Raw genomic sequence first — 11,029 nt, forward strand, 5'->3', positions numbered from 1 at the left:
GTGGGAGAGATCCTATTAAAGTATAAAATAAGAAGTAGAGCCCTGCGTTTAGTCGTTCAGTTTGATTCCCCCATCGGGTAATAATGATCAGGGTTGGGATTAGTGTTGCCTCAAATAGGATGTAAAAGAAGATAAGTTCAGAGGCGGTGAAAGTTATAATTAGGAACAACTGGAGAAGAATCAGTATTGAAATATATAGTTTTTTTCGAGTTAAGGGTTCTTTTGATAAATGGTGTTGGCTTGCTATAAGTATAAGGGGTAGAAGTCATGTTGTAAGTGCTAGTAGCGGTGCTGATAGGGAGTCAGAGAAAAATATTAAGGAGGGGTTCAATGTATTATCATTTGGTTGATTCAGGTAGAATAAGCTGATTAAGCTGATTAGCAAACCATATGTTGTCGTGTTAATTCAGATTATGTTAGGCTTTGATACTCATGTAAGGGGGATCAGTATGATAGTGGGGATGATAATTTTTAGCATTGTAAGAGGTTTAGGTTTTGTACGTAATCAGTCCCGTAGGTGTTAGATACTATAACTAGTAGAGATGTCCTAATGCTGCTTCGCAGGCAGCAAATACTAGTAGTACGATTGGTATCATGCTGGCTAATGTAAGGTGGTTGTTGAGAATAGTTACAGATATTATTACAAATAGTGATAATATTATGCCCTCTAAGCATAGTAGCGATGATATTAGGTGTGATCGATAAACAAGTATACCTATTAGAGAAAGAATGAATGCCAGAAAGATATTAATATATACTATGGACATATGATAATTATGAGATAAATCATAATCTAATGAGTCGAAATCATTTGTTTTGGCTTAAACTAATTATCATATTCGGTTCATTCTAGCCCCTTTTCGGTTCATTCGTACGCTAGGCTTGCAGCTAGGAGGGAGATTAGTAGGAGTGCTATGATAAGTATTGTTGTCAACTTGTTGGTTTGTGACGCTCAGGGAAGTGGGAGTAGGAGTGCGATTTCTAGGTCGAAAAGCAGGAATGTGATGGCAACTAGGAAGAATTTTATAGAGAAAGGTAGGCGAGCAGATCCCATGGGGTCAAAACCACATTCGTAGGGGCTTGTCTTGTCTGTATAAATATTTAGTTGGGGAAGTCAGAATGCGATTAGTACAAGTAAGGACGCTAGGGTTACATTAGTTATCAAGGTTAGTATTACGTTTATTACTTCTTTCCAGGTTGATCTGGAGCTAACTGATTGGAAGTCAATTGTACTAGTTATACTAAAGAAATAGGATCCTCATCAATAAATAGATACATATAAGAATAGTCAGACTACATCAACAAAGTGTCAATATCATGCAGCGGCTTCAAATCCGAAGTGGTGGTTTGATGTGAAGTGGTAGTATAGTTGTCGGAGAAAGCACACGATAAGGAATGTGGAGCCAATAATTACATGTAGTCCGTGAAACCCAGTAGCTATAAAAAAGGTAGATCCGTACACTCCGTCGGAGATTGTAAAAGATGTCTCGTAGTATTCGGAGGCCTGTAATAGTGTAAAATATACGCCTAAGGAGATTGTAATAAATAGGCCTTGAAGTATGTGTTTACGATTGCCTTCTATTAAACTATGATGGGCTCAAGTAATAGATACTCCGGAGGCTAGGAGGACTGAGGTGTTGAGTAGAGGAACTTCTAGTGGGTTAAGAGGAATAATGCCGGTGGGAGGTCAGCAACCTCCAAGTTCAGGAGTAGGGGCTAGGCTGGAATGGTAAAAGGCTCAAAAGAAGCCTGCAAAGAAAAATACTTCTGATACAATAAAAAGAACTATTCCGTACCGTAGTCCTTTTTGTACAATAGGGGTGTGATGTCCTTGGAATGTGCCTTCTCGGATCACATCTCGTCATCACTGGTATATGGTTAGCAGGTTGGTTGTGAATCCTAATGTAAGTAGGGATATTGAGTTATAGTGAAATCATATGATAAGACCCGATGTTATAAGAAGGGCAGAAAGGGCTCCTGTTAGCGGTCATGGGCTTGGGTTAACTATATGGTAAGCGTGAGTTTGGTGGGTCATTAGGTGTTGTCATGTAAGTATAGACTTACTAGTAAGGTAAAGACATAGGCTTGAATTAAGGCAACAGCAAACTCTAGAATCGTAAATAGAATTAAAATAATAAAAGTGATGAAAGCTGTGGTCGCGCTAATATTAATAAGAGCTAAGGTAGCCCCTCCAATCAAATGGATTAGGAGGTGTCCTGCAGTAATATTGGCGGTTAATCGAACGGCTAGAGCTATGGGTTGAATGAATAGACTAATAGTTTCGATGATTACTAGTATTGGAATTAGGGGAAGAGGGGTGCCTTGGGGTAGAAAGTGTGCCAAGGATGCTTTGGTCTTATAGCGGAAACCGGTAATTACTGTCCCTGCTCATAGGGGGATTGCTATTCCGAGGTTTATAGAGAGTTGTGTCGTGGGCGTAAATGAGTGGGGTAGTAGTCCAAGTAGGTTAGTTGAACCAATGAATAGAATTAGTGATATAAGTATGAGAGCTCAGGTTCGTCCCTTTTGATTATGAATTGCTAGTATTTGTTTTGATGTTAATTGAATTAATCATTGCTGAATGGAGATTAACCGATTATTGATTAGGCGATTGGGTGCTGGGAATAAAATGGAAGGGAATATGACGATCAGTACTACAATAGGGAGACCTATTATTGAGGGGGCAGCGAAAGAGGCGAATAAATTTTCGTTCATTTGTTTTCTCAAGGATTATGTTGACTAGTGATTTTAGTAGACTTGGTTATTGGGTTTTCCGGGTAGTGGTGATTTGAAATTTTTAGTTGGAATAGAATGAAGAGGGTGAGAAATATTGAAAAGATTATAATAAATCAGGTGGATGTGTCTAGCTGTGGCATTTCATTAAGGGGAGGTTAAAACTCCCAGTCTTTAACTTAAAAGGTTAATGCTTTATAGCTTCTTAATGAGTAAGTCTAGTCTAGGTTATACTATTAAGGCAGATCAGGTTTCAAAATAAGATAGGGGGACTATTTCAAGAACAATGGGTATAAAGCTATGGTTAGATCCGCAGATTTCAGAGCACTGGCCATAATACAGTCCCGGTCGTATGGCTATAAGGGTGGTTTGGTTTAGTCGTCCTGGAATAGCGTCAGTTTTTAGACCTAGTGATGGAACAGCTCATGAATGCAAAACGTCTTCTGAAGAAATAAGTATTCGGATGGTTATTTCTATTGGGAGGACAACTCGGTTGTCTACTTCTAATAGTCGGAGTTCTCCTGGCTTTAATTCTTGTGTTGGGATTATGTAGGAGTCAAAGTTTAAGTCTTCATAATCAGTATATTCATAGCTTCAGTATCATTGGTGGCCTATTGTTTTCACGGTTAAAGAGGGGTTATTGATTTCGTCTATTATATAAAGGATTCGGAGGGAAGGTAGAGCGATTAGGATTAGGATAATGGCGGGTAGGATAGTTCATACTGTTTCTACTTCCTGTGCGTCTATTGTGCTTGTATGAGTTAATTTTGTAGTCAATATTAGGGAAATGATGTAGAGAACTAAAGAACTGATTAAGAATACAATTATTAGTGTATGGTCATGAAAATGAAGTAGCTCCTCTATAATAGGGGAGGTTGCGTCCTGTAATCCGAGTTGAAATGGGTACGCCATAGAGGTATATAGGGGTTTCACCTATAATTTAACCTTGACAAAGTTATGTAATATTTTACTAATACCTCCTGATTGAGAAAGACATAGTGGTTATGACATTGGCTTGAAACCAATTTTAGGGGGTTCGATTCCTTCCTTTCTTATTTTTGGATTACATATGTAGGTTCTTCGAACGTGTGATATGGAGGGGGACATCCATGTAGTCATTCAATATTAGTTGTAGTAAGTTCTACTATAGCAACTTCTCGTTTGGATGCAAAGGCCTCTCAGATTATAAAAATTATAAGCATCACCGCTGTAAGCGAGATAAACGATCCTATAGAGGAGACGGTATTTCAGGTGGTATATGCATCTGGATAGTCAGAGTACCGACGAGGTATTCCGGATAAACCTAGGAAATGCTGAGGGAAGAAAGTTATATTTACTCCCACAAATATAATTGTAAAGTGAATCTTTGCTCAAGTATCGTTAAGAGTATAACCTGAGAATAAGGGGAATCAGTGGGCAAATCCTCCCATAATGGCAAAAACTGCTCCCATTGAGAGCACATAGTGAAAATGAGCTACAACATAATACGTATCATGAAGAACGATGTCTAAGGACGAATTAGCTAGGACAATGCCTGTTAGCCCGCCTACTGTGAATAAGAAAATAAACCCTAAAGCTCATAGCATAGCTGGAGATCATTTAATATTGCCTCCGTGAAGTGTTGCCAGTCAACTAAATACTTTTACTCCTGTTGGAATAGCGATAATTATAGTGGCGGATGTGAAGTATGCTCGTGTGTCTACGTCTATTCCTACAGTAAACATATGGTGAGCTCATACGATAAAGCCTAAAAACCCAATAGATATTATTGCCCATACTATTCCTATATAGCCGAAAGGCTCTTTTTTCCCTGAGTAGTAAGTGACAATGTGAGAAATTATTCCGAACCCTGGCAGGATAAGAATGTAAACTTCAGGATGTCCGAAGAATCAGAATAAGTGTTGATATAGGATAGGGTCTCCTCCTCCAGCGGGATCGAAAAATGTCGTATTAAGATTACGGTCTGTTAAAAGTATTGTAATTCCAGCAGCCAGTACAGGCAGGGATAGTAGGAGTAGAACTGCTGTAATTAGTACTGATCATACAAATAGGGGGGTTTGATACTGGGATATTGCAGGGGGTTTTATGTTGATAATAGTAGTAATGAAATTAATTGCCCCTAAAATAGAAGAGACTCCGGCTAAATGTAAGGAGAAAATTGTAAGATCAACGGATGCTCCTGCATGGGCCAGATTGCCAGCCAGTGGGGGGTAAACGGTCCACCCCGTTCCTGCACCTGCTTCTACCATAGAAGATGCTAATAGTAGAAGAAAAGATGGAGGAAGAAGTCAGAAGCTCATGTTATTTATTCGGGGGAATGCCATGTCCGGAGCACCAATTATTAATGGCACTAGTCAGTTTCCAAAGCCCCCAATTATAATGGGCATGACTATGAAGAAGATTATTACGAAAGCATGGGCGGTTACGACGACGTTATAAATTTGATCGTCGCCTAGTAAAGTACCGGGCTGACCTAGTTCGGCTCGGATGAGGAGGCTCAAGGCAGTGCCTACTATGCCGGCTCATGCTCCAAATAGTAAGTATAAAGTACCAATATCTTTGTGATTAGTAGAGAACAGTCATCGGTTAATGAACATAGGTAAAATGGCTGATAAAAGCATTAGACTGTAAATCTAAAAATAGAGGTTTAAGTCCTCTTTTTGCCAAGCTCTGTGGTGAATTTTCATATTGAATTGCAAATTCAAAGAAGCAGCCTAGACGCCGCCGGGGCTTCTCCCGCCTTTTTTTTCTACGCGGCGGGAGAAGGTAGATTGAAGCCAGTTACTAGGGTATTTAGCTGTTAACTAAAATTTCGTGAGGTAGAAGCTCACCAATCTAGGGAGGGCTTAGCTTAATTAAAGTGTTTGATTTGCATTCAATTGATGTAAGATAGATTCTTGCAGCCCTTAGAGGTGATTTGGTCAGGGGTTAAGTGTATAGCACTTGCTTAGAGCTTTGAAGGCTCTTGGTCTGGTCTAACCTAAACTCCTAGTCCAAGACTGATAATATAGGTGTTAGCGGGAGTAGTATAGTTGAGATAATGATTAAGGGGGGTAGTAGGGTTGCCTTTTTTGTGTACTCGAATTGTCATTTTATTTTTATGTTATTTGTGGACGGGAATATGGTAAGTGCGGTGCTATATGTGAGTCGCAGGTAGAAATATAAGTTAAGTAGAGCGGTGATGGCTATTAGTGTTGGAATAATAATTATGTTATTTTTTGTTAATTCTTGAATAATTATTCATTTAGGGATGAAGCCAGATAATGGGGGTAGTCCTCCTAGGGATAATATTAAGATTAAGATTATGGAGGTGATTAGGGGAAATTTATTTCATATGTGGGATAAGGATAAGGTTGTGGTGGATGAGTTTAATATGAATAGTATGAAGGTAGATAGTGTTATTAGAATATATAAAGTTAAGTTTAGGATTATTATTGTAGGGTTGTAAATAATGATAGCGGCTATTCAGCCTATGTGGGCAATGGAGGAGTATGCTATGATTTTTCGTAGTTGAGTTTGATTTAGTCCGCCTCAGCCTCCTACTAGAACGGATGCGAGGGCTATTAGTATAAGAAGGTTGGTGTTAATTGATGGGGAGATTTGATATAGGATGGATATAGGTGCGATTTTTTGTCATGTTAGTAGGATTATTCCTGATATAAGTGTTACTCCTTGTGCTACTTCGGGAACTCAGAAGTGGAATGGAGATAGGCCTAGTTTTATTGTTAGGGCGGTGGTTATTATGATGGATGCGATGGGGTTTGAGATTTTTGAGATTACTCATTGGCCGGAGTAAAGAAGGTTAATGGTGACTCCTATTATTAGTAATATTGAGGCAGTAGCTTGTGTAAGAAAATATTTTGTAGAGGCTTCTATGGCTCGTGGATTATACTTTTTTATGAGGATAGGGATGATGGCTAGCATGTTTATTTCGAATCCAATTCAGATCAGTAATCAGTGCGAGCTTAGTATGACGATTATGGTCCCTGCCATGATAGTTGCTATAATAATAGTGAGAATAGGGGGTTTTATTAGTACGGGAAGGGTATAAACCAACATTTTCGGGGTATGGGCCCGATAGCTTAATTTAGCTGACCTTACTGTAGAATATAGTGTAAGTTTGGGAAGATCTTTGAATTCTTAAGATTAGGTTCGAAGCCTATTATTCTAGAAATAAGAGGATTTAAACCTCTATTATTTACTCTATCAAAGTAACTCTTTTATCAGACATATTTCTTATGTTTGGGGTGGGATACTCGCGGTAATAATGGGTAAGGCAACATGTCATATGCATAGGGCTAAAGTTAGGGGTAGAAAATTTTTTCACAATAAGTGTATTAATTGATCATAGCGGAATCGAGGGTATGATGCTCGAATTCATAGGAAGCAGATAGTTAGTAAGAGGGTTTTTATAGTGAAGTTAATAGAGTAGAGTTCTGGTATAAATGGGTTGTGGAATGCACCGAAGAATAGAATTGTTGTGAGGATATTTATTATAATGATATTTGCGTACTCTGCTAGAAAGAATAGGGCAAAAGGACCCGCTGCATACTCTACGTTAAATCCAGAAACTAGTTCGGATTCTCCTTCAGTTAAGTCGAAGGGGGCTCGGTTAGTTTCTGCTAGAGTAGAAATGAATCATATCATGGCTAGGGGCCAGGCCGGAAAGATTAGTCATATATGTTCTTGGGTGATAATTAGTGTGGATAGTGTAAATGACCCGTTTATTAGGAGGACTGATAGGAGAATGATTGCTAGTGTTACTTCATATGAGATTGTTTGAGCTACTGCTCGGAGGGCTCCGATTAGAGCGTATTTGGAGTTTGAGGCTCATCCTGACCAAAGGATGGAGTATACGGCGAGACTTGATATTGCTAGTATGAATAGGACTCCTAAGTTTATATTAATGAGTGGGTAGGGCATTGGGAGAGGGATTCATATAGTTAGGGCTAGTGATAGAGCTAGAATGGGGGCTAGAATGAATATTGATATGGAGGATGTAAGTGGTCGTAGAGGTTCTTTTGTGAAGAGTTTTACTGCATCTGCGATTGGTTGAAGGAGGCCGTAGGGGCCTACGATATTAGGCCCTTTTCGAAGTTGTATGTAGCCTAAGACTTTTCGTTCAACGAGGGTGAGGAAGGCTACGGCAAGAAGGATTGGGATGATAAGAGAGATAATGTTGATAAAGAACATTTTGTTAGGGAGAGGAATTGAACCTCTGATAATAAAGGTTTAAGTTTTACGCAGTTACCGGGCTCTGCCACCCTAACAAAGCCCCTTTTCTCGGGCTTATGAGGAGATAAACTGGTTAGATTGAGTTGACTTCATCTATTAGTTTTAAGGCGCCTTTGTGAGGTAGGCCTTACATCCCTTGTCCTTTCGTACTGGGGGAGGTTATATAATAGATAGAAACCGACCTGGATTACTCCGGTCTGAACTCAGATCACGTAGGACTTTAATCGTTGAACAAACGAACCCTTAATAGCTGCTGCACCATTAGGATGTCCTGATCCAACATCGAGGTCGTAAACCCTATTGTCGATATGGACTCTTGAATAGGATTGCGCTGTTATCCCTAGGGTAACTTGTTCCGTTGATCAAAAATTATTGGATCAATAAGTGATGTTATATTTTGACTTGTGGGTCTAAATTTTAATCACTCGGGAGTTTTTTTATATTCCGAGGTCACCCCAACCTAAATTGCTAACCCACAATAATGGTGTAATGTTATGCCTTGTAGGTATTTAGTATCCATAAGTTTGGGTTAGTTAATTAAAGCTCCATAGGGTCTTCTCGTCTTATTGTGGCATTCCCGCCTCTTCACGGGAAGGTCAATTTCACTGATTGGGAATAAGAATAAGAGACAGTTAAACCCTCGTGTGGCCATTCATACAAGTCCTTATTTAGAGAACAAATGATTATGCTACCTTTGCACGGTCAGGATACCGCGGCCGTTAAACAAGTGTCACTGGGCAGGCAGTGCCTCCAATACTAGAAATGCTGGAGGTGATGTTTTTGGTAAACAGGCGGGGTTTGTGTTTGCCGAGTTCCTTTTACTCCTTTTAATCTTTCCTTAAATGCATGCCTGTGTTGGGTTAACAATAGGGTAGATAAGTATTTCATTTTTGGGTTGATATTATCAGATTGTTAACTATCAGTGGTCTATCCGTTTCTGATATAAGCTTATGCGGGGAGAAAATAGTTCTTGTTACTCATACTAGCATTGTTGCTTCTATATTTAAATAGAATGGCCCAGGAGGTATAATTAGGAGTTGATGTAATATGATTGGGATTAAGTTATATTGTTTGTTGAGCTGGAACGCTTTCTCAATTGGTGGCTGCTTTTAAGCCAACTATGGTGATGTTAGTATATACTCTCTAATAAAGGTTGTATCCTGATTCTAAGAAGCTGTACCTTCTTAGACTATATTTTAAATTTACATTAAAATTTTGTTTTTTTTAGGTAAATTTAAAGTTGAACTAAAATTCTGTTTGTGGGCAACCAGCTATCACCAGGCTCGTTAGGCTTTTCACCTCTACCCACAAATCTTCTCACTATTTTGCTACATAGATGAGTTGATCCTTTTAGATTGTTTATGGGTAGCTCGTCTGGTTTCGGGGAGCTTAGCTTAAGTTCTCTTTGTTAAGTCGTTTCTGGCTAGTTCATTATGCAAAAGGTAAAAGGGGTAATCTTTGCTGTTTAATACTGTTAAGATGTCTTTCATCATTCCCTTACGGTACTATCTCTATCGCTCCAATTAAAATTTCTATCTCCTATACTTTTATTATTTAACTAAATGTTTTACTTTATATGTCTGTGATACTTAAGTTTGGGGTTAGTTGGGCTAGCTTTTGTTCAAAGTGGTCATAAGTAATGAAATCTTCTGGGTGTAGGCCAGACGCTTTAGTTAAGCTACACTTTGATTAATCCAAGCACACCTTCCGGTATGCTTACCTTGTTACGACTTGTCTCCTCTTGTGTCTTAGTTAAGTTAATATGGTTATGGTTGTGTCTTATTACTTGAGGAGGGTGACGGGCGGTGTGTGCGTGCTTCATGGCCCTATTCAATTAAGCTCTCTATTCTTAATTTACTACTAAATCCTCCTTCAGTTTTTAATTTCATAAAAACGTTCGTGGAATGTTCTTGGGTAGAAAATGTAGCCCATTTCTTCCCACCCCATAAGTTACACCTTGACCTAACTTTTTTATGTAAAATGATTGTGCTTACTATTCTACCTTTTGAGGGTTTGCTGAAGATGGCGGTATATAGACTGAATTAGCAAAGGGTGGTGAGGTTTATCGGGGTTTATCGATTATAGAACAGGCTCCTCTAGAGGGATATAAAGCACCGCCAAGTCCTTTGAGTTTTAAGCTATTGCTAGTAGTCCTCTGGCGAATTATTTTGTTGTAAAATTATCTATGTTTAGGGCTAAGCATAGTGGGGTATCTAATCCCAGTTTGGGTCTTAGCTATCGTGTAGTCAGATTATTATAAAGTCACTTTCGTGGTCTATTTTATGGTAACTGTAGCTTTTTACGGCTTAGTTAAGTTTTAACTTTAGTGCAAAGGTATCTTAAACACGCTTTACGCCGTGGGCCTATTAGTTTGGGTTAATCGTATGACCGCGGTGGCTGGCACGAAATTTACCAACCCTTTTTAGTATGGCTTAGTCAAACTTTCGTTTATGGCTTAATTTTTATCACTGCTGTATCCCGTGGGGGTGTGGCTTAGCAAGGTGTTATGAGCTACTTAAGAGTGTGCTTGATACCTGCTCCTTTAGATCACTGCTGATTTTAAGGGCATTCTCACTGGGGCGTGGAGACTTGCATGTGTAAGTCTACTAAGAACTAATAGGAAGGCTAGGACCAAACCTTTGTGTTTATGGAGTCGTGCGACTCATCTTGGCATTTTCAGTGCCTTGCTTTATTAATTAAGCTACATTAACTTATACTGAAATTGTAGTGTGTATAATAAATAAAATACATAGTAAATATGAGAGGAAAAAAAAAGGGGATGCTATCTATAGATAGACCACGAGATCGAATGCGTGTAAGACTGTTGTGTTAAGTTAACTAGAGTAGCAATACATTTGTATACAATTTAAATAAAGCTTGTGAGTATTGTATGCACTTAGTCCTGTTTTTGGGGTTTGGCAGGACATAAATAAGTGTATAATAGATGACATGAGTTTATGGGGGGTAAGGGGGGTTTGTATAAGTTAACTTAATGTCTTGCGCGTGTACGTACGTGTACACACGTGTACGTACGTGTACACACGTGTACGTACGTGTACAC

General features: G+C 39.0%; 1 pseudogene; it reads right to left on the reverse strand.

Moving 5' to 3' along the window:
• Positions 1 to 9,655: 9,655 nt before the first annotated feature.
• Positions 9,656 to 10,610, reverse strand: LOC144310010 (18S ribosomal RNA; annotated as a pseudogene).
• Between the last annotated feature and the right edge of the window lie 419 nt (positions 10,611 to 11,029).

This window comes from Canis aureus, unplaced genomic scaffold (assembly GCF_053574225.1).
Source record: "Canis aureus isolate CA01 unplaced genomic scaffold, VMU_Caureus_v.1.0 ptg000330l_RagTag, whole genome shotgun sequence".
Classification (NCBI taxonomy): Eukaryota; Metazoa; Chordata; class Mammalia; order Carnivora; family Canidae; genus Canis; species Canis aureus.